General features: G+C 42.0%; 1 long non-coding RNA gene across 1 annotated transcript in view; it reads right to left on the bottom strand.

Annotated features, from left to right (window-relative positions):
• Positions 1 to 14,878: 14,878 nt before the first annotated feature.
• LOC137561440 (uncharacterized) overlaps positions 14,879 to 24,910 on the bottom strand; it is a 43,604-nt gene continuing 33,572 nt past the window's right edge. The window contains exon 3 of the long non-coding RNA XR_011030013.1: positions 14,879 to 15,459. This is a non-coding gene — a long non-coding RNA (uncharacterized lncRNA). The remainder of the gene's footprint in view (positions 15,460 to 24,910) is intronic.

A 24,910-nucleotide genomic window follows, 5' to 3' on the forward strand; every position in this document is an offset into this window, starting at 1 on the left:
ACGAAGTCTGCCTGATACTGCTATGAAGGTGTGTGTGTGTGTATATGTGTGTGTATGTGTGTGTGTGTGTGTGTGTGGGGGGGGGGGGTTAAGACTACCTTATGCTTTCTGGAGAGGGGGTATTACATACACAGTTTAGCACGATTTATTGATTTCAAATTGCAGCACCACCCCCTTGAGGATCCTCTGCATGACCCTGCCCCTTCCTGCAGCACCCACACTGACCTCTACTTTTCCCAGCACCCACCCCTTCCCACTCATAGCTGGCACCCAGTACTCACACTCACATGACACCAAGTATCTGCACCCAGGCCTAAAATTGCACCCACTACTCACACCTGCACACAGCTTCCACATGGCCCCCACTATCTGCACCAAGCACCCACTTAACCCGTACCCGCACCCAAAGTACCTGTATTCAAAACCCATGTGATGCCCAAAGCCCACCCATAGCCAGTACCCAGTACAGGCATGGCACCAAGTATTCGCACCCATGTCACACCCAGTACCTGCACCCAGCACCCACATGACATCCAGTACATGCACCCAGATCTTAGATGGCACTAAGTACTTGCAATAAACACCCGCATGACACTTGATACCCAACCATAGCCAGAACCCACATGGCACTCAGTACTTACACCCAGAACCTACATGGCAACCAGCATCTGCATTCACCACCCACATGAAAACCAATACCCCACTAGCCAGAAACGAGGAGGGGGGGCATGCGGGGGAAGGCGTTGCCAGGCCCCTTTTTTAAATTTGAGCACCCCCCCACTTAAGGACCCTCTGCACGGCCCTGATTTCAAGTGTCTGAGGTAATGATTGTTGCATTTTAATTGTTGGGAAATGGTTTTTGCATGGCATTATTATTTGATGGTCATATTGGCTGTATTTGGTACTTTAAAGAGAACCAGAGAGGAAGCACCCTCATATATTTTATTACATTTATCAGTGGGAACATGACAGTAAACACCTACCCTGCATTTAGTTTCATTCTTATCTGCTTAATTAGTCTATTAGCAGCTGTGATAAGAATCCCCGACTGGCCCAGTCTAGGTTTGACCTGGAATCATTATAGCTGAGTCACTCTTCTGTGGAGTCTTTTCAAGCCCAAGCCTGCCACCTCCTGGCTCAGATTTCCTGATTTGCATACTGAGAGCTGTGATGACATGGGAGGGGCTGCTGCTGCCGAGAGAGAATCTCTGAAAAAGACAAGTGTGGCTGCTGTGTGATCTATGTGCTCTGTGTGCACTCTGCATAGATACTGATGATGACTGCAGTTTCATTCCTATGAGAGAGACTTCCTACAAGCAGCTGCACATCAATCAAAATGAAAGCACACAGATGAAAGGCTGCAGCCTTTCTCATATAGCCTAGACAGCACATCCAGAACAACTCATAACCCGGAAGCCGAAGGGATTTGAGCCGGCGGCCATATTTGATTTTTCCTGGAGCAATAATGGATAAAAAACACCAAAAAAGGCACACCAGAGCGGCGAAATTATCAGGTAGAGCATTTATTCTTTACAAGCTATCAACTGATATGTTTATTTTGTGTGAAACGTTCATCTTTGGTTCCCTTTAATGTTACTGTTGCAGCAATTGCCATTTTGGTAACTTTGGCCCACTGCCTCCGAGTTGCACTAATGACACCCCCCCCCCCTCCCAGGTTGGGCCGTGAAAAATCTAGTCTCTGTATTACATGTCAGAGATAGATGCAGTAGCCATGCAAAGCTTGTAACCCTCTCAATTTCCCCTCCAAAAGAATGTTTTTGGGGATTTTTTGTCAAGGGAGGGGGTGTCAAGATATAATCAGCACTGAGTGCCAAATATCCTAGGTATGCCATTGCTGCACAGCTACAAATACAGGTCGTTCTTAATTCAGGTAGCCTCAGCTGAATAAGAAAACTATTACCTATATAAACTTTTCCAATCACTAGGCAGTCTGTATTGTAAACCCCTAGAGTTTCCTGTGTGTATCTTGAATTTTCTCTTTAACTGGTTCAGCGCCGCAGTGCCGAAAATCTCATGTATCCGAGCAACGTTCACCTCCCATTTATTTGCCTATAACATTATTGCTACTTATCACAATTAATTGATCTATATCTTGTTTTTTTCCACCACTAATTAGGCTTTCTTTGGGTAGTACATTTTGCTAAGAATTATTTTTTTCTAAATCCATTTTAACAGGAAGATTAAGAAAGAAATGAAAAAAATTCATTATTTCTCAGTTTTTGGCCATTATAGTTTGAAATTAATATACGCTACCGTAATTAAAACTCATGTATTTTATTTGCCCATCTGTCCTGGTTATTACACCTTTTAAACGATGTCCCTATCAGAATTTATGGTGCCGATATTTCATTTAGAAATAAAGGTGCATTTTTTTCAATTTGCGTCCATCACTATTTATAAGCTTATAATTTTAAATAATATAATAACATACTTTCTTGACATGCATATTTAAAAAGTTCAGACCCTTGGGTAACTATTTATGATGTTTTTTTTTTTTATTGTATTTTTTTTAATTTTTTTTTAATAAAAAGTGTATGTGGGTAATTTTTGGTGTGGGAGGGAAATTGCTAATTTTAAGTGTAAGATAAAGTAATTGTTTAATTAAAACTGTGTGTGGGTGCAGTTTACTATTTGGCCACAAGATGGCCACAGTGAAAAAAGTCCTGGATGCGAACGATGTCGCATCCAGGAACTAAAAAGAAGAGAAGAAGTTTCCTGGGGGCAGAAATACCGCGCTCTCTGGATAGAAAGCGTCGGTATTTCTGCGGGGAAGTTAGATCGGTGAATGGGAATTATATTCCCATTCACTGATCGGGGGGGCTAGCGGCGGGCGGCGGGTGCATGCGCGGGTGTGCGCGCCCGATCGCGCGCACCACGCAGGCAAAGCAGCAGTGCCTATCTGGACGAGGAAGCTCGTCCAGATAGGCCGAACTGGTTAATTTGTCTGCAACCTTCTGCTGAAAATCAAGCTGTAACCCCCTCCTCCCCCATAAATCACTATTAGTTCATCACAATGATGGGTGGTTGGGGAGCAGGCTTACGTTTGACTTTCCTCTAGAAATGTAGCATTTTGTTTCTCACAGCCAGCTAAAATAACATAACAAGAGACAACTACTGAGAAAAACATCCATTTATTCTAAAACAAAATGTAAGTCTGCCAACAACTTAACATGACCAATAAACAATCTTCCCTTCACGATGGAGCTTCAATTATATTTTCTCTACTTGCAGCATATAACCTTTCTGCTGTTTCATAGTTATTATTATTGATTTATAAAGCACCAACCTATTCTGTGGCGCCCTGATGTAAACCTCACCCAAAATAAGTAATGATAACACAGTAGTGTACACAGTCTTACTATCCTCCCTACAGTACTAATTTCCAAAAGTCAGGCTACAGAGAACTTTTGCAATTCATCAGACTTCTGAAGTCACTCTCTTGCTCTCCTGACTGTAAGGGGACAGATGGATAAGTGTGGGTGTTGCTTTTCATGATAAGACCACTCCCTCTTTCCAGTAGCATGACTGGAAGTCCACCTTTGCTCCATTTGCAGAGTTGGTGGTTTATCATGTTAGTGGCTACAATCCTCCTGAACCAGAAAGTACAGGTTAATGAACAGTCCTAATAGCTTTCTGTGCAAAGCCGTTTAATGGTCTAGCCATTCCAGGCCATCGCTTGGAGTGCTGTTGTCTGTCAGGGGCTGGAGCCTGTAGTGTGCCTGCCCATCACGTCGCACTCCTTTGTCCCAATGCTGGACAGTGCTATGCCCCTCCTTTATGGCCATGCCTTCCCCCATACAGGGCCAATGTAAAATTGTGAACATGCTCTGCCCCTCCACCTTTATCTCCACCCCTGCCAGCCAGAATCTCAGGTTTGTAAGCACTGGGCCACTTGACCTTTGACGCTGACTGCATTTGTATGAACATCAAACTTATTGGGCACAGTGGGCAGCACAGGGAAAGAGAGACTCAGACAGCCAGTGCCAGCATAATCCTGGTGGTGTGCAGTGCTGAAGTACTGAAGGATATGTGAGAGCCAGCGTGTACTCGGGAAGGCAGCAGGCAGGACTAGCAGCATCATCTGGAAATTGCATGGGCAGAATTTGTGTGCACAGTACTGTGTACCCCGTGGTTGTGTTGTCCAGCGGCTGCTGCAGTATTCTGGAAAATAATTGTTATAGATGCTCCAGACTGCTCCGAATCTGCAGGGTACATACTAGTAACAAAAGCCATATTTATTTCCTTTAAACATTACCAGTTGCCTGGCAGTTCCGCTGATCTGTTGCTGGCTGCAGTAGTGTCTGATGCAATGTAAAGCATACCTGCCGGCCACAGAGAGTGCTCTATATATCACACGGGGAGTCCAGGGCAGTCAGAGGCCCATCACACCTCACAATAAAGTCCAATCTGTAGCAACAATCCACATAGGACTCAACCCTTCAAGGAGTGATTTCCAGCAAAATATTTATTTGTGCATAGCGGTCATACAGCATACAGGTAAGCAGTAGTGTCTGAATCAGACCAGATTTCATGCAGCTAATCTTGTCAGATCTGACAAAAATGTCAGAAACACCTGATCTGCTACATACTTTTTAGGCTCTATGGCTAAAAGTATTAGGTGCAGGGGATCAGCAGAACAGCAAAGAAATTGGTATTGCTTGCTTATAAGGAAATAAATATGGCTGCTGACATATACCTCTCTCTTCAGTTGTCCTTTAACTGAGAACTGGGGAACAAACCCCTCTCTTCTAGCGCCAGTCCCATCACAGCCTCGTGGGAGGCGCTGAGGGACGGACCGAAGAAGACGTCAGACAGGTAAGATTGACCCCCCGCCCACCCCGCACAGGTAACTGGAATAGAATATCTGGATGTCTCCCGGATCCGGATTTGAGCAGCACTGGTCATGTGCACTTACACACAACAAGAAGGATTTAAAAACACCCAGGGAAGCCTGTACTTATTAAAAAGTTTCTCCCTGGGGGGGCGTGGCCTGCAGCCACTCAAGATGGACGTGTTCTGAGCGAGCTCTGCTCTTCCCGGCTGCATCGGAGCTGATTTTGGGACTAGGACGCTACCTTTTGGGGCCGGACCCCCACCCATCTTCCCCCTGATCACTTCAGCCTTCAAATGGAAAGCGGCAAAGGAGATAATTCTGGCGTTGAAAGACCCTCTTCAGCGCGCACCCTGAAGCCCAAGATGGCGCCGAGTACCAGACATGAGGACTCGGAACACGCAGAAAGTGAGTCCGACGCTGATAGCCGATACTCAGGTACGAGTGGTGCCCAAGCCCGCAGACAGAAATCTGGGGAGGCAGCTGAGAGAGTCAGGGATGATGACACTCGCGCCCGGGACTTGCTGGAAAAATTTAAAGCTATTTTGCAGAAGGAATTGGCGGAGGCCTCTAGTAAACTTGCTACCTGCCTATCTAAAGAAATTAAAGAGTTGGGGACCAGAACTAACGAGCTAGAGAGGCGTATGGATAACGTGGACATTGTGATCGACGAACATGAGAAAGATCTAGGTGAGATGCAAACTGACCTCCGGGAGGATCATCTTCGCATGGAGGATTTTGAGAACCGCTCCCGTAGAGGTAATCTGCGTATTCGTGGCCTTCCCGAAAGTATCACTGATCTCACTTCCACTGCTACGGCCCTGTTTCAGGAGCTCGATCATACCCTCACTATAGAAAGGCTTGAGTTTGACAAGATCCACAGGGCCCTCGGGCCCTTGAGACCAGACGGTTCTCCAAGAGACATTGTCATTAAATTCACTTTTTATAAAACAAAGGAAACACTTTTTCAGGCTGCTAGAGCAAAGGAGAAGTTGGAATTCCAGGGGCATCAGTACCAAATTTTTGCAGACCTTGCCCCTGCCACCATACAACGCCGTAGGAATATGAAAGCCGCCATTAAAATCCTACAAGCACATAATCTCACGTATAAATGGGGCTTCCCTTTCAAGCTGATCTTTACTCACGGCAATAATACTCACACTGTGTCTACACCAGAAGATGTCTTAAAGAAACTTGAGAAACTCAAACTTTCTCTTCCCGCTCCATCGCCCTCTCGGAGTCAGGGCCCAGAGAGATCGCAACCACTCTGGGAGACAGTTAAACCTCGTCGCTCTTATAATCACGGCAATAAGCCCCCACCTACGACATCTTCAGACCCAGGTTGAATCCTTTTTCCTTTGTAGGTCCCAGGTGTGGGGACCTGACTTTGTGTTACTTTACGCTGAATTACTCCAGTTTTCTGCAATTATTGGCTGGGCTTGCTCTTAATAGAAGTCCTAGCCTTGCTTTCTTTACGCCTTAAGTTTGCAAGATGTTTTTTACGTTTTTTGCTGGCGATCTTACTCCCAGTTTATGATCAATAGGTTACTTGATAACGTCTTTATAGCAACTTTAGCTACTGATGGTATTGAGTAAAAATGTGTGTTTTTATGATCAGACATTAGTTACCTACGAGAAAGGTGCTTTTCTGACTGAGGGCCTCAGACCTTCCCCCATGCTTTATCTTTAACTGTAATAGACCCGTGGCCTTTAATTGGTCATAGAATACTATCGGGGTATTTGGTCTGAGGCTTCCACCCAGACAGCATATGTTCTGAAATGCCCTTCTTTCCTTTTTTGTAAAAAAGCTATGCAAGTCTCTTTTTTCTCACTTATACAGGGATAAATGGCTTTTATTTTTGTGTTATTTCAGGGAGGGGGGGGGGGGGGGGGTTTCATACCAAAGTGCATTATTTGTTATGGCTACTGACTAGATGCCTTTAGAATTATAATGTTTTTATACCTTATGACCCATGCAGCCGGGGAGGGCCTCCTCCCTGGGTAGGCGCCACTATTTGGTTTCTCCTACTCTATGGCCTGGGCTCGGTGAGTTTCTCCACCGAGTTTGATGGCCCAAACGTTGCGCAGATCTGCCTCTGTTCCCTCTGGCCTGTGGAGGGCATAGAGGCCCAATCACTTTCTTTCTCTCTCTTTCTTTTCTCTTTTATCTCTTTCTTTTCTTTTCTATTCTTCTCTGCTCTTTTCCGGACCAACGACGTGAGACTTTACCCCGGCACTGGCTTCACTCAGGGAAGGGCTGGCACTCAATACCATTATCCCTTTTTCTTTATAGTCCTACTATAAAAAGCAATCATGACAGGCCTCCCTTTAAAAAATAATAACACATAATGTCCAGGGGTTTAATTCTCCCCAGAAAAGAGGCAAGGCCTTTCACTATTACAGAGCATGCCATGCAGACATTGTCTGTCTCCAGGAGACTAGATTCTCCAGGGATAGTCACCCAGCTTACCTTAGTCAACATTTTCCCCTGGCTTTTCATTCCTGTGCCCCGGATAAGGTGAGAGGGGTTACTATTGCCTTTAGGCATAATCTTCCTTTTAACTGTGATTTTTCCCTACTTAATCCTACAGGGAGATACGTTCTGTTAAAGGGTACATTGTTTGACAGTAAAGTCACAATAGTGTCATATTATGCTCCTAATAGGTTCCAAGACCGTTTTTTATCACACCTTCTCAAGGTTATTGACCATCATGCTGAAGGTATTCTTATTTTGTGTGGTGACACTAATGTGGTTTTAACCACTTTGTCCTCCTTGACGTATAAAAACGTCAAGGAGGACATGCGCGCTCCCGCGCATTCCCGAGGCCGATCGCGCGCGTGCACGCGCACTCCCGGACGCGGATTCGGTAGCCCAGGAATCAATGTATCGGGCTATGGTGCCCGATCACTGATTCCTCTCCCCCGCTGAAAAAGCGACAGCTTCTCTCGGAAGCTACGCTTTTTCTGAAGCTATGTCCCTCTAAGCATACATTGTACACTTAGAGTGACGTCATGCATTAAAAGGGAAATAAAAACTCGAGATGCTAGCATAATATTGCCCCTGTTTAACTCTCTAGTAAGGCCACATGTGGAATATGGAATTCAGTTCTGGGCACCACATTACAAAAAAGATATTGCAGTTTTAGAGCAGGTGCAGAGACGAGCTACAAAATTGATACGTGGGATGGAAGGTCTCGCTTACCAAGAAAGGTTAGATAAACTGGGTTTATTTAGTCTAGAGAAAAGACGCCTTAGAGGAGATCTAATTAACATGTATAAATACATTAGAGGGCAATATAATAGCTTGGCGGATGAGCTTTTTGTCCCTAGGCCTTCTCAAAGGACTAGAGGACATGAGCTGCGCATGGAGGAAAAACGTTTTAGCCATTTATTTAGGAAAGGGTTCTTTACAGTAAGAGTGGTTAAGATGTGGAATGCATTGCCACATGAAGTCGTTATGGCAAACTCTATACCTGCATTTAAAGGGGGCTTAGATGCTTTCCTTGCGTTGAAAGACATCCATGGCTACAATTACTAGGTTATGCCTAATGATGTTGATCCAGGGATTTTATCTGATTGCCATCTGGAGTCAGGAAGGAATTTTTCCCATTTGGGGCTAATTGGACCATGCCTGGTGGGGTTTTTTTCGCCTTCCTCTGGATCAACAGGGGTATGTGGGGGACGGGCTGGAGTTGTACTTTGTACTGGTTGAACTCGATGGACGTATGTCTTTTTTCAGCCAAAATAACTATGTAACTATGTAACTATGTCATGTAAACAACCTAAAGATTGCCATCTTGTGGCCAAAAAGTAAAACTACAAGTAAAAGTAAAAAAACTTTACAATACACAAATATTCCCCAAATAAAACACTATTTATATCCCACCCTCCCAAAAATGCCCACATAAAATGTTTAATAAAAAAAAAAAAAAAACATTACTATAAAAAAACAACACATAAATATTTACCTAAGGGTCTAAAATTTTTAAATATCTATGCAAAGATGAAATATTTCTCTCTATTTTTTTTAATAAGCTTGTAAATAGTGATGGATGCAAAACAGAAAAAATGCTCTTTTATTTCCAAATAAAATATTGTCGCAATACATTGTGATAGGGACATAATTTAAACGGTGAAATAACCGTGACAAATGGGCAAATACAATACGTGGGTTTTAATTATGGAGGCATGTATTATTTTAAAACTATAATGGCTGAAAACTGACAAATAATGAATTTTTTCATTTTTTTCTTATTCTTACTGTTAAAATGCATTTACAGTAAGGTAGCTCTTAGCAAAATGCACCCCCCAAAGAAAGCCTAAGTGGTGGCGGAAAAAACAAGATATAGATCATTGTAGACTGAACAAAGGCGCCAAAAGAATAAGAACAATGTTTAAAAAGTTTAAAATTGCTTAGGAGGCAGTGGTGGTCTTACCTCCTTCAAGCAGACACAAGAAAGCTGTGTAGTTTCAACAATGATACATTTAATGGTACACTCCGGGGGCTTAATACACTATTAAACCCCCGGAGTGTACCATTAAATGTATCATTGTTGAAACTACACAGCTTTCTTGTGTCTGCTTGAAGGAGGTAAGTCCACCACTGCCTCCTAAGCAATTTTAAACTTTTTAAACATTGTTCTTATTCTTTTGGCGCCTCTGTTCAGTCTACAATACATTGTATATCCACCCTTGGTGGAGGGGGATACCCCCTTTTTTCACGTCTACAGAGAGCGACTTCTTATTCCTGAGTGAGGACAGGTCAATCTCCTCACCTGCCTATACAGTGGTTGCCTGGAGGTAACCCTGGTTTGTGAGTATATATATTTTACTCCGTCTCATTCCACTAAATTGCCTTGACTTACTACACTATATTGGGCTCTCGGTTCTTTTTCCTAAGATATAGATCAGTTCATTGTGATAAGTAGTGATAAAGTTATAGGCTAATGAATGGGAGGTGAACATTGCTCGGATGCATAAAGTGAAAACGACTGAGAGCTTAAGTGGTTAAATACGGATCTAGACAGGGCCGCAGGTCCTAATTCTGCAACAGCTTCCCAGCACTTTTCCTCCTCCACCTCACAAACAGTCAGGCAGCTATTTTCCAACCGGGATCTAATAGATTCTTGGCGCGAGTTGAACCCTAGTGCAAAGGATTTTACCTTCTATTCAAACCCACATGGAAGCTTTTGCAGAATTGATCATTTTTTTATACACTCATCATTTATCATGAACGTTCAGTCAGCTAAAATTCTCACAGTCCCATGGTCAGACCATGACCCTGTACAAATACAACTCTCTTCATTAATCCCTAGAGGTCGCTCGTTTAAATGGAGACTTAATGACTCCTTATTGTCCCGCCCAGAGTGTCTCTCTAAAATCCAAAACTGCATCTCTGATTATCTAGACCATAATGAAGGCTCAGTAAGCTCAGCAATCACCCTATGGGAAGCCCTAAAAGTTACAGTCAGGGGGGCATTATTAGCGTTGCCACGCATATGAAAAAATTAAAAACTCAAGCTATTTCTGATCTGATGACCCAGCTAGAGGAGGCTGAACGTAACTGGAAAGCGGCCCCATCTGCGCCATTAAAGTTAGCAAGAGACAATCTTCGCACACAATTAGATACTTTGCTTAGCGAAAATGTGAAAAAACAGCTAAGATGGCAGAAAAATAGATATTATCGCTGGGCCAACAAACCACATATGCTCCTAGCAAACAAACTGAAGAATTGTAGTTATAAACCTCCAACCCTACGGGTTTGTAGCCCTTCTCGTTTGCCCACAGCTGACCCTCATAAAATAGTCTTTCTTTTTCAAGAATTCCTTAAAAACTTATATAAAGCTGACAGTCGGCCAGACCCCTCCAGCCTGGAAGCCTTTTTTGCCCCTATACAACTTCCCTGCCCACCCCCAGATGCAACTGAAAATGTATCTTCTGATACCAGTACTGAAGAGGTCCTAGTAGCAATAAAATCTTTAAAATCAACCAAGACCCCTGGCCCAGACGGGTTCTCACCCTTATTTTATAAAAAATGTGCGCCTACTGTAGCCCCACTACTGAGACAGACTTTTAATGAATATAGAGAGGGTAATATTCCCTCCTCATCCTCTCTTTTAGCAGATATTGCTATGTTGCCCAAATCAGATTCAGACTCAATCGATGTTACTAATTTTCGACCTATATCTCTCTTAAATGTCGATGTGAAATTATGGAGCAAAATTTTGGCCACTAGGCTGAACGCTTTTCTCGAGAATTTGATACATAGGGACCAAGTGGGCTTTGTCCCTGGCAGACAGGGCACTGATGCAGTTTTTCGCGCTATCCAAGTTTTTGAATGTTTGAAAGCCAGAGGGATCCCAGGAGTATGTCTTAGCCTTGATATATACAAGGCCTTTGGTACCCTTTCGTGGGATTATTTACAATTTGCATTGCAACGCTGGGGATTCGGCTCTCCATTCATTAAATGGATACAAGCTCTCTACTCCTCGCCCTCAGCTTAAGTACAATATGCTAGCTATTCCTCAGACATTTTCCGCATCGAAAGGGGGACAAGGCAGGGTTACCCCTCTCTCCTATCTTGTTCATCCTCGCCTTAGAACCATTGGCACAGGTAATCAGAGATGCAGCGGAGGTAAAAGGTTTTGAATTGACAGGTATTCAGCACAAGATTAATCTCTTTGCTGATGACATGTTGTTATTTGTCACAGATCTCCAATCTTCAATTTCACACCTAATGACAATATTTTAAAAAAATTTCACAGGTGTCTGGTCTGACCATTAACCCTCATAAATCTGTTCTTATGAATATTTCAATGGATAGCAACTCCTGGTCCTCCTTAATAAAAGATTGCCCATTTAAGATAGCTACAGCACATTTGGAGTATCTAGGGATACGTCTGACTCCAAATTATGAATCCCTTTTTCAAGCTAATTACTACCATCTCTAAGCAAATTACCACTTTAATAACCCGCTGGTTCCCCTTACAGCTGTCCTGGCTTGGGAGAATCCATTCCGTAAAAATGACTATTTTGCCTAAAATCCTTTATTTATTTTGACTTCTTCCAGTTAGGGTTCCCCCACATTTCTTAAGGCTCTTACAAACTAAACTGATGAATTTCATTTGGGGGGCTTCTAGGCCCAGGATTGCTAAACCTACTCTTTTTATACACAAGAATCAAGGGGGCCTGGGATTCCCAAACATTATTAAGTACTATCAAGCGGCTCAAATCACTCCCCTAGCAGGCCTTTATAGAGGCCCAAAAATGCCACTTTGGTCTCTTTTTGAAACTGTTGCTGCTGCTCCGCAATCAGTTCAATGCCCTATATGGCTTCCTCCTAGGTCTAGACCCTCTTCCTTGGGTAAAGTCTTTAAACATTTGCTCTCTGTGTGGGATTCCTTCAAGTACTCTCAAGGCCTCTTATCCCCCACTCTGCCTCTACTACCCATATTGGAAAACCCGCTTTTTACCCCGGCCTATGAAAACCTGGCTGCTTTCCGCTGGTGGTCCTCTAGAAATGTGCTCCTGGTCCGGGACTTGGTTAAAAACTCTACGATTATTTCTTGGTCTGATCTCCAAGAACTATATCAGATCCCGAATTCTGAGTATTTTAGATACCTCCAGTTGAAGTACTGGATTAATTCCTTACTAGTAAATCATCAAGATCAGGATATTAATCTCTCCTGCTTTGAAAGAGCGTGCATACAGAATCCAGGAGGCCGCAGCCTAATTAGCACCTTTTATTCTGTCCTAAATAGCCCTCCAGATGGTTTTGTTCACACATATGTTAAGAAATGGGAACAGGATCTACGGTGTACTAAACCTATAGAGGATTGGAGGATGTCTTGGGACACTATTAACCATATATCTATCAACATTAACCTTATTGAATCTTCCTTAAAAGTTCTAATGAGATGGTATTGGGTGCCAGCTAGATTGGCTCATTCTGGCAATTGTTTTCGGGGTTGTACTGTTAAAGGTGACTTGCTACATACCTTTTGGAGATGTCCCATGATAACCCGTTTTTGGACCAAGGTCTATAAACTAATACAAGCAGTTTTTCATATCTCTTTGCAGAAAGACCCTTGGTCTGCCCTACTACATTTCCGCATAGACTCCCTCTCCAAACATCAAAGGGCTTTGGTGCATTTTATCTTCATTGCCGCAAAACAAACAATTGCCAGAGCCTGGAAGCAACAATTAGTTCCCTTTGAGGAAGTTAAAAACAGACTAACCAACTTTATGATCCAGGAAAAGCTAGCAGGTATTCTTCTCGACAAGTTACCCAAGGTTGACAAGATTTGGCAACCATGGAAAGATTATTTGGTCATAATAGGGAGAGGTTATTATTATTTGGGAGAATGATGGTCTCCCAACTCCAGGGGTGGGTGGTATTTGATCTCACGTCTAGCTCCACTTTATTCTTCCTCTTTCCTTTAGCTTTCCTCATTTCTTTCTTCTTTCCTTTCTTCTTCTTCTTTGTCTCTCCCCTCTTCTCCACCCTATTATGGTGGAGGGGACGGGAATGGGTTTTGGGAGGGTAGCTTAAGGGGGTGGGGGTGGGATCCGGGGGGGTGGGGGTGGGATCTGGGGGGGGGGAGTGAAGGGGTTGGGTGAATAATGGGCAAGGGACTACCGGTCTCACACTCTGTGGGGATTCCGGCCACCCTGGGTCGTGTCTCCCTATTGGTTATTTTATGGTTACGCCCTAGGCGTATCCACTCTACTGTTGAAACTGTTCTTCATGACAACATTAGCCTTGTGTAAATGTTATGCATTTCTCTTTTTTCGTTCTTATTGTCATGTGGTCCAGTTCTGGGTGAACGTTGATCCCTAACTGGTGTTGTACATTTTATAATGAAAACCTTCAATAAAAATTTTGAAACAGAAAAAGTTTCTCCCTGAGGATCTGGGTCTACAATCACACTAATGGTAATTGACCATTCTCTTAACAATCCTTGCTTTAGTTCAAAATGGCTCAAGCAAATAGCCAACTAGCAGCAGACAAAATGAAATAAATAGTGTCCAGGACTGCAAGATCACTTGGTGAGAAAACACTTTTCAGTCGGTCTCTTTTAGCCCACTATATTTTCCTAGTGGTTCTTGGTTACCATGATCTATCTGGGTATTCTGTAGTACTAGTCCAAGCCCTATCCCATATAAAACCATAACAATTCAAGCCATGCACTCATGAGGACCAAAAAGTCGGAAACAGGCTGTCTGCATGTTGGGTTGATGTGGCTCTGTAAAATGTATAAGTTATGGGGGCATAAAAAGATAATTTGCATATTCAGGGGTGACACAGTATGGGAAACCACAGTTGCTTACTTAAAGCAAATATGAAGTTGAAAAAAAAAAAAGCAGATACTAACCTATGAAGAGGGAAGGCTCTGGGTCCCATGGAGCTTCCCCATTCCTCTCACAGTCCCCGCGTTCCAGAGCTGGCACCCTCCTTTCAATCTGCCATCATGGGAGGCTTTGGGAACCTGTGTGCTCCCAATGATGGGCGGCTCCGTACTGCATGAAGCCACACCCCCTCCCCCCCCCCCCCCCCCCCCCGGGAAAATATGATCATGGAGAAAACTCAGGAGAAAAAGTGACTTACATATGGGCCAAGGTATGACAATGAGTGTTTTAATAAATCATTACCCTGTAATATGGCTCTGTGGCTAGAATAAGTTGTAGATGCGCTGTACACCAGTAGATCAGGTCTGTACACCAGCAGATCAGGGGATATATCTGGTTTTACACGGACATAAGGAAAAACTGCTACCGATCACCATGGACAACTCCATGCCCTGGCAGCAGATACCCAATGTAAAAATATTCATGAAAGCACAAAAACATGATATTGTCAACTCAAAACTGCAGAAAAAAGATTTAATTTAGAGCATAATTGGCTAATGAATGCACTACTGTTCACATGCATACTTTAATAATACACATACATATATTGTATAGTTTCAATATTTTTCAAAGAAAACCTGGATCTTTCAAAGAAAAGCTAGACTTTACAAGCTGGTATAAAACTTAAAAGCTTTTGTTTAACAGTTCACAAAAGTAATGAAATCCATACAGAAATGCTTTTGTTTAAAATGTGTTCTGTAACTGGCACAAACAGCACCAACGTAAGCTCAAAGGCAGTAGGAGAGATCAGATGTAAAACATTTAGCTTCCCTTGTATGTCACTATGTTATTTATAAGTGTCATCATTTGAAATTGGTACCATCAGTCGTAAATTGCTTGCTTTCTGTGTGTATATATCTGCAGGGGTCCTCTTTAATTAAATACTTAACTTGGTTAGATGTTGTAAAAGATCTGAAATGACAATGCAGTGATTGTAGCAGCCATAAGGAAACAGTTACTTCTGTGCAGTTTAAAAGGTCACCGAATGTGTTACATGCAAGAGCATGTGCTTCTCTGCATCACCGATGTAGATATTGTGGTTTCCAATTTCAATTATTTGAATTATAAAGACCAATCCATGCAGTAATGTTGTCCGCAGTTTGTGCCTGCTGGCATGTTGATGGCATTCCAGTATCCTGGATGATTTGAAGTGTAACTCCAGCTTCATAGGAGACAGTACAGGTTTTAATGTGACCATGCTGAAATGAAATCAAAAGTTAATAATTGTTTGATTAGATCCCACGAAATCTGCTGTACCCAGGCACACTGACCCTTACTACTGCTTACATAGCATTTGAATAAGCAGGCCAAAGGAGTGTCATCTAGCCGATCTCATCATATTTAGTTCATATAACTGCAATAGGAAGTGGGCAAGTATGGCTTTACTTTCTCTGACTCACTTAAGGACTCCCACAAAGGTGGTCTGACTCAGCAGCACGAAATGCAAGAAAAGGAATTATAGTACCACACAGGAGAGGGTAGTGGACAGCTGTATAGGAGGAAAGATATAATCCTGTAGCATCTGCCTGTATGCTTCTACAAGGAGGATTGTCAACTAGCAGCAGTTTACCGATGAACTTTAATAGTGTGCGTGTGTGTGTGTGTGTGTGTGTGTGTGTATGTGGAGAGGGGGGGATATAAATCAATACATTGCAAAGTAAGAAGTTAAAAAATAAAAGAAAGATCAAGAAATGATTGATATTTGCCATGTAATTTGTTCATGATGTTCGATCCATAATGAGCCTGCATGTCATCATCTTTACTACTGGCAGACATGAAAAAACCTAGACAGCATCAACTGCCATCATCTACAACAACAACCCTAACAATCTAACAATGTGATAGGCTAAAATGTTGTTGTTTGCTTGTCTTTTACAGATATACATATGCACAGAAGGAAATATTAGGTCCTCGTTAAACTTGGGTTTGAAAAGATGTTTACATGTCACATGGCTAATACTATTTGGGGGAAAAAGTTATTCTGACCTTACTAATAAATAATTGTTTATCTTGTACAAGGGACAGGGAGTAGATAGGCAACTAACTTTGGAAAATGTATCCAATCTGGTTAAGGAAATGCCTTCTAATTCTTTATTAGTTTAATTTCTTGAAAGTTGGCTGCTAATTGAAATACAGAGTTTATAGTAAATAATTTATATTCTAGTGAATCAGGGCTATTACAGTGCTTTAAAATATAGCTAGGCTAAATGCAATTCAGTCTTCTAAGTGTGGGGGATTTTGGCTCCTTTAGGCCCTTCAAAATATGTTGGTGGTTCTGGTTCTCCTTGACAGGTACTGTGTAACATATTATACTGCAGTTAGCAAATTCATCCTCTTATGGGGTACCACATTCTACATATACACACATCAATGGATCTTTTCGGAAGTCTTCATATTAAATAAATCGTAATCACATAATGTGTTTTGATGGCTCTGGATAATGATAGACTGGCAAGAGTTTACAGTCTTTAACAAAATGAAGCTATTAAAATAAAACCCGTTGCCAGCTTTTCAAGCATATTCAAAATGTCTTCAGAAAAATGAAGAAATCCCCTGGGATGTCATTAAATTTGACAGTATGCTGCTGCCATATGGCTAATATTGGAAAGGATACAAACCACACAAATGGCTAAACAGAAAGAATTAAGAGGTTAGTGGGTAAAATACATAGGCAGTGCACAAGGAGTAGAAGACAAGGAATGGCTTAAGTTAAAATAAATAGGACTAGTTACATAAGAAAGAAAACATGCCCTGATTTGACATGTAATGAGAAAGCCATATGCTACATTTTCACACCTTCCTGATGTACTGTTAAGCATGTATAACACGGTTGCCATGTGAATTTTGAAACTATGGTGATTTTTTTTAATGTGTTTGAAGAAATAAAAAAAAGCACAGTTAAAAAGTACTAGTATATGCACAAACCAATTAGGGATCATAACATATAGCTTTGCCTTTTTATGATGATTATTCCCGTTATTAGATCCTACATACTAAAAAATCCTAATGCTAAGCAAAAGAATGGCTTAACTGAATGTGAACTAGAATGGCCAGCAGATTCTTGGTCTGCACTCTTGAGTTTCTGATACAAGTTCTATGGTAATTGATTAAGTACAACAAATAACAGTAACACAAGCAATGAAAATTACAGAGCTTTCAATAACTAATATGCTGCACAAACTACGGTGTACGTTGCTGTAATACAGTAGGACATGGTATAAGAAGGGAATGATAGGGTAAGGAGACAGAACCTTTAATATCACTCCCCAGTTTTGGGTCAAAGCTAGATTCACCTCAAATATTAGAAAATCAGTTCTCCTAAATCAAAAAATCAAAAATAAAATATTCCAGAGGCGATCACAATAAGAGCAGCAGTCCCCATAGATCTGGCCACATGATTTGCACCTCCCATAATTGCGCTTTCATTACGTTCTATAATCTAGGAGTGGACCTTCAGAGCAAAATAAAGCCTCTGATTGGATGACTCAATTCCAGCTAAGCCATTGACAGTTCATGTTGGCTTAACTGACATTGAAGAAGCTAAAAAATATTATTTATTGGATGTATATAGTGGCCACATCATATTATGCAGCGCAGTACAAGAAAAAGGTTACAGACAATGATAATAGGGGTGACAGACAACACAATACAAGTAATAAGCAATAAGATACACAATGCCAGTTCATATACTGGAGTAGTAGCCCCAATAATTCAAGTCCACGTTATTCTGTGGGTAGAGTGAACAATCAAGTATGATACATAAATTGGAAGGACCCTAACAAAGGCTTACAATCTAAAGGGAGGGGGTAGTGACAAGGTAGGAGGGGGCTGCATTGAGAGGCTCCCAGCAGAGAGTTAGGGCATCAGCGGGGTGGGGTAGATCTTGTTGAAGAGGTGAGTTTTGAGGGCTTCTTTAACCGCTTGCCGACCGCGTCACGCTGATGGGCGTGGGCGCGGCGGCAGCCCCAGGACCAGCTTGGCGTAAAGTCCTTGGGGCTTGCAGTGCAGGAGATTGCGCGCACGCTGCGCGCGCATCTCTTGTTACTGGCCGGAGCAGAGCTCCGCCTTCAGTCTCCGAGTGGCAGTTGCCGCTCAGGAGACTGTTAGACGGCGGAATTGCCGTCTAATTACATTGTACAGCGCTGCGATCTGCAGCAGCGCTGTACTGGGGACAGCCGTGTGACACGGCTGTCCCCATGGGACACTAGATGCGATCGGCTCTCATAGGCAGAAGCCTATGACAGCCGATCGCCGTTATTGGCTGGCTGTGGGGTGGGAGGGAGGTAAAAGAGAGGGGGAAAAAAGCACATTTATTTAAAAAAAAACCCACAATATTTACAACAAATAAACAAACACTGGAGGGGGGGGGGGGGGCGATCAGACCCCACCAACAGAGAGCTCTGTTGGTGGGGAGAAAAGGGGGGAGGAATCGCTGGTATGCTGTGTTGTGCGGCCCTGCAGCTTGGCCTTAAAGCTGCAGTGGCCTTTTTTTAACATAAATAGCCTGGTCTTTGGGGGGGGGGGGGTAAAGCCCATTGTCCTCAATAGGTTAGAGGTGTTGAAGGAGGGCCAAGCTTGATGGGCAGTGGGAGAGAGTTCCACAGGATGGGGGCAGCTCTAGTGAAATCCTGTAGTTGCGCATGGAAGTGAGAGATGCGTGGGGTGGTTAGGAGATCATTGGAGGAGCAAAGAAAGCTGATTCTGAGGCAGATCGGGAGCCAGTGAAGAAATTTGCAGGTGTTTAAGTAGAGCATTTGTCGTTATTCTGTGCGAGGACTAATTGGTCCATAACGTGAAGAACACGTAACATTGCAATTTTTAAATAAAAATGGATTACTTTAATCTTGTTTTTTATGGCTACAGTTGTTGGTCACCATTTTTTATTATCTTTTGATTTGGGTGCACCAGGGCCCGCCATAGGCCATAATGTGAATTACGGCTATAGCAGCGCTCAGTCAGTAATTTGGATAGAGACCAAATTACTATAAAACAGCATAGTTCGTCTGCCAGCAATAAATGGCAGCTAAACCCCAGAGTCCACATCGGCCTGGAGGGTGAATAGTAATTAATTCCGCCGGTTGCAGGAACAAGGTGAGTCATTTTTCGGCTTTACCCTGCACCCAAATTTGCCAGCACCTTAATTAGATGTACTCCTTCTGGTCACCTGGACACAGTCTGCTAGTGTGAAGCAAGAGGTCTTTGCTGAAGTACATGTTACACCAATAAAAAGTGAAAACTTTGGTTACATAAATTCATCACTTTTCCTTCATTCCTGTAGTTGAGAAAACAATTTTTTCCTTTAAAATCTTTTCAGGAAGATGTGTCTTCATAACTATTCCATACAAAGTGAAAACTTTATCAAGGCAGAAGCCTCCATTTACAGCCAAGCAACAAACATTTTCAAAAACAAAAAGATGGTAGTTTCAAGACATCTCTTTGATCAGATCTCCATTAAGTATCATCAAAACCAAAGCTCTCAAAGCAACATGAGACAGAAACAAATGTATTTTATTTCAGCTGTAGCCAATAAAAGCCTCCAACAATACAGAATGTCTTCTGATACTTTGTCATCATGTCATCAGACATTTATAGAAATGCCAAATGATCTGCAGAATGGATACATTTGAGTCCTTTCCACTTCTAGCAGAAAAAAAGTCATATAAAGAAAGCTTGGTACACTGCACAACCAAAGTGATAACATTATTTGTGTATTTGTGCCACTTTGGATTCTGGCCGTGCAAAATGCGAAGTGGCCGTCTCACTGCGGCCAATGATAAAAATTAAAAAAAGATTTTCTGATTTCCCTGCGGCTTCCTTATACTCTAGGACTAGGACAAATGAAGCCAGCTCCTCGGCTCTGATCATGCAATACTGTAGGGGAGGGAAGGGACACAAATCCGCACAAACACAGGAAACAGTGGGTAGCAGAGGACTGACCTAATTTCCAAGGTAACAAATCAGCACATTAAAAGAGCATTAGAAATGATCAGCTCTCCTTGAAGAACTTAATCCGCAAGATAAATTTGTGGAGAAGCACATGATGGATATATCACGTTATTGCTCTCTAGTTCTTTGATTGACTGGTCATGACTACACAGGAGGCAAACGTGAAAGATGATCACATGATCCTGACCGAAAAGTGCAAAATGATCACCTGATAAATTGGTCTTCTCTGTGAACCTATATGGGAAATTCTTCTAGAAAAATCATCTTTAAAGTGCATCCAAGATAAGCTTTTACTCATTGCATAATTGTGTTCCTTTCATATAGTTTATAGGGAATTCCTCAAGGCAAATACTTTTTGTTTTGTTTTAATAATCTAATTCCCTATGAACTAAACAAGCCTCGCCCACAGCTTTTCAGAGAGCCTTGGCATTTTGAAACAGTAGCAAGGGCTTACAGGAGCTTAGTCTGGGCAGGAGGAGGGGTAGGTGTTACTAGCCATTGATTTCAGAGGCAGAGGGGAGAAGGGAGGAGGAGAGGGGACTGAATGTACAGACAGGAAAGCTGATAGCATCTCCAGCCCTTAGCCTGTGACAATGTGACAAACAGAACATGGCTGCCCTCATTGTATCACAGGAATAAATAATCATAAACTTTTGCAGCTAGATATGCTGTGTAAACTATCTAAACTTTAGATAAGATATATAGACAAGTTACTTGTAATAGTTAGTTTTTCATCTCGGATCCGCTTTAATCAGCTCTGCCTTTAAAATAAATAGGTATGGTTCTAAACAATTAGACAACTTTTTAGAAAACAACTTATAAAAAATGATTTATTTACAAAATTAAGCTTAATTACTACATTGCCTTTGTCATATGTTGAAAGTAAATACTATGACTGGAAACAGGCCAAAACATTTATTTCACAACCATGTAATACTACTTAACTAGATCTGCCAACATCAAACCAAAAAAATATTTACTCAGGTAATACCTTTAATTACTAACTGTTTACAGTTTTCAAGAAACAAAAACCATCAACAATCAAAACATAGACCAGGCAACATCCTCTCTCTACTGTACTGCAGATTGTTTCTCAAAGTTTCACACCATTAATCTCTGGAGTATCTAGAGCAGAGAGTTGGGGATGCCTGGTCTATGTTTTAATCAACTTTTGAGAGCTTTCCAAGTGGAGTGCCAGAAGCTGTTTTTGTTGTTTGTTATTTAAATTCATTCTCTAAGGATGGGAGAAGGTTATCTGGCACATTTTAAAGAGATAGTACCGGCGACTTGATTGACCCCCCACCCAGACATACTGCGCCCTGTGTGCGCAGTATGTCCTCCCTTCTTGACTTCTGGCCGGCGCATATCGATTGGCTGAGAAGCACGCTGATCCCTCCATCTACTCTGGGCTGCGTGTGCGTTCCACTACACCAAGCATCACATGCTAATCATGTGACGCTTGGTGTAGTGGAACGCACATGCAGCCCAGAGTAGACGGAGGGATCAGCGTGCTTCTGAGCCGATCGCTATGCGCCGGCCAGAAGTGAAGAGGGGAGGACATACTGCGTATGTCCGGGTGGGGGTTCAATCAAGTCGCCGGTCCCGGGATCAATATTACACTAACGGCGGCAGACGGAGGGGGACAGGAGGAGATAATGGTATGTACTTTTAACCCCCCACACACTACAGCAATCTTTTTTTTCAGCTGTGGTATGCTTTAAATTCAAGTCATTTGACATTTGCTTATGACTAGGATGCTCAAATAAGATGCTTGAGAATTCTGAGTTGATGTAAATATTATGCCAATTTTATATAAATACAGTATGTGTAGTTTGGAAATAGACCAGCAGCTGCAGAATTTGATTAGGCCAGACTAATTTCAAGCAGCATAAATTAGCACAAAAAATGCAGAGCATTTACTTAAACTCTTACTTACACTATACATGCTCTAGACTGTTCGTAGGGTTTTAGTAGAGGCCTGCTTTAAATTTTAAAGCAAATAATGAATAAATAGCATAACATTTGCATAAACTCTGAATTACAGCATTTATACCCAAAGCTCATAATAGTGTTTTAGTAGAGGCATTCTTTAAAATGTAACCTTTTCCAATCCATTTTTTAATCATTTTGTAAGCCCTCCTCTCTGTGTGCTCTTCTCTGCCACTGCTGTAGAGTCTTTACCTGGCACCAGCAGAGGGTGGTGGCGGCACCAGTTTCTACATGGTATCCCAGCCCCATTGCACATGAGTCAGTGTAACTACTTTGGCCAACACTTTGGCTCACATAGCCTGATGCCATGCTGGACTAGATCTGGCAATGACAAGCCTGGCAAAAAACCCAAATATACCCCCATAATATTGATACTAGGTGATACATGGTGGTGGAGCATGGGGCTGCTCATGATAAAAATGTCAGACTTAGTCTGACATGTAAATCTAAAGGGGCTGACAGTGTGCCAGACTAGATCCGGCAATGGCGCCCTTAGCGGCAGCCATGTTTTTCTGTGTTGGACTTTGCCCAACATTGGTGCTGCTCTGGAACATGCCAATGTCTGACATAGTCCGACACAGGTTTGGAGAGGGTTAAACCAAATCCCCCACTAGTACAAATCTATTCAAATTAGATTGCATACTGAATAGAAAGATGTCTAGCTCACCAGTGCTGAAAGTCAGTTCATGCAGTGTATAGATAGTATGTAGCGGATATCCAAAAATCTCCCTAACTTTCAAATGTCTTCTTAACCAGAATGGAAATTAAATTGGTTACATTGAGCCAATCAAATATGCTAGTAGCTGGTTAATTAACCAGCAGCTTCAATTGGCTAAATTTCTCTCTCTTTTTTGATTAATGGAAATTCTCATGTTTTGATTTAGGGAATTACATTATGGATAACATGAGTGTACATGCAAGCAAAAAAAAGTAGGTGTAGGATTTAATTAAGTTGCTGTGAAAGCGCTGATATAACAAGCAAAATGCTAGCTCCCATGTAGGCAAAAGCAGACACCAGAAACCAGGTATGGAAAAGAGGACATAGCAGAAACATAATGTGGTACATCTGTATGTTATTTCAAGTTGCATATAATGGCAGATTTGTTAAATGCAGGTGGTAATAAGCTGTTGGCTTGAAGCAATGATCACAGCTAACTTTAAAGGGTACCTAAACTGAGAAGGATATGGATTTTTCCTTTTAAAATAATACCCTTTGCATGACTCTCCTGCTGATCCTCTATGTCTCTAATACTTTTAGCCACAGCCCCTGATCAAGCATGTATATCAGGTGCTCTGACTGAAGTCAGACTGGATTAGCTGCCTGCTTGTTTGCGTTGTGTGATTCAGCCACTACTGCAGCCAAAGAGATCAGCAGGACTGCCAAGCAAATGGAATTGTTTAAAAGGAAACATCTATATCTCTCTCAGTTTAGGTTCCCTTTAACTGATATAGGTTTCTTTCATTACGTAATGATCACCATCATACATAAAAGAAGAAAGTAAAAATTACCTATTGCATGTTTATTGCTGTAAATAAGACATAAACATAGCACACATATATAATATTTCTGCTTCCATATTTATGTTGGCGGACAGATAGGAAAACAGATGGCTATGTGACTCTGTTGTTAAGAGGGCTAATATATTCTGATGGGAATTCTGTAGAGATACATTACATCGTGCATCTGTCTTCAATGCTTAAATAATTATAGTATAATGCCAAGTTTTATAGTGAAAAATATATGATTAATGATAATTATAAGTAATTGTATAGATTCTGATTTTCTTCCGGCATTGTGTTTTAATTGCTCAGATTGCCATTGAACAGATATACTCTCTGTGCTTTAATGTCTTACGATAGCGTAAGAAATGTACAAACTGTGGTCAATGGTGCAAGGACAATTAAATGCCAAACTGCAACATCTCTGATTATTTATTTCACTATGGTAACTAAAGAGAATGATAACAGGTAAATACCTTGTAAGTTCAATGCTCTTCATTAGAAAAGCGTATGCAAGCAGGATTTGTGGTTACTGTTATAATTATTAAATGTGCAACCCTTATTTCATTCTTCCACTCATCACTGATCTGGGGGACTTGTCAAAGAAAATGAGGACTGTGGCAAAAATGTGGATTGATAATCATTAGGGACAAGCCAGATTTCATTGTTAAAATTGACTTTTTGCTTTTGCTAATATTGTTGCAAAAATGTTAGCTCTAAGGCTAGGTTAGCAGTGAGCCATTGTGGTATGTGGTAACGGCCACATTGCAACACAGAACGTCGAATTGCAATGCAAAAGCAATGTGATCTTCACAGTGTGGCCGTTGCAGTAAGGACTGACGGAGTGCAATACCACAATACCACAACGCAATACATGAAGTTAGAGATGTCAGATCCTTCCGCCAGGTGAGTAGCTCCCGGTGAACTATATGGGCAGATTGTGACCTCCCCATACTTTCCCATGGAGCCATTTTTGACCCTTCATCAGTGTCGGACTGGGAGGTGTTAAATCTGAGGAAATCCTCTTGCTGGCCAAGCAGCAGTAATCATGTGCTGTTGCTCACGGTGAAGACTTGATACAGGTTTATATTGGGAATGATAACACATGGTTTCTGCTGCTTGGCCAGCAGGTGGATTTCCTTAACTTTTCCACCTCCCAGTCCGACACTGCCCTTTACCCTGAACTCACATGGGACAGGATGGCCAATCAGACAG

This window comes from Hyperolius riggenbachi, chromosome 3 (assembly GCF_040937935.1).
Source record: "Hyperolius riggenbachi isolate aHypRig1 chromosome 3, aHypRig1.pri, whole genome shotgun sequence".
In the NCBI taxonomy this organism is placed as follows: domain Eukaryota; kingdom Metazoa; phylum Chordata; class Amphibia; order Anura; family Hyperoliidae; genus Hyperolius; species Hyperolius riggenbachi.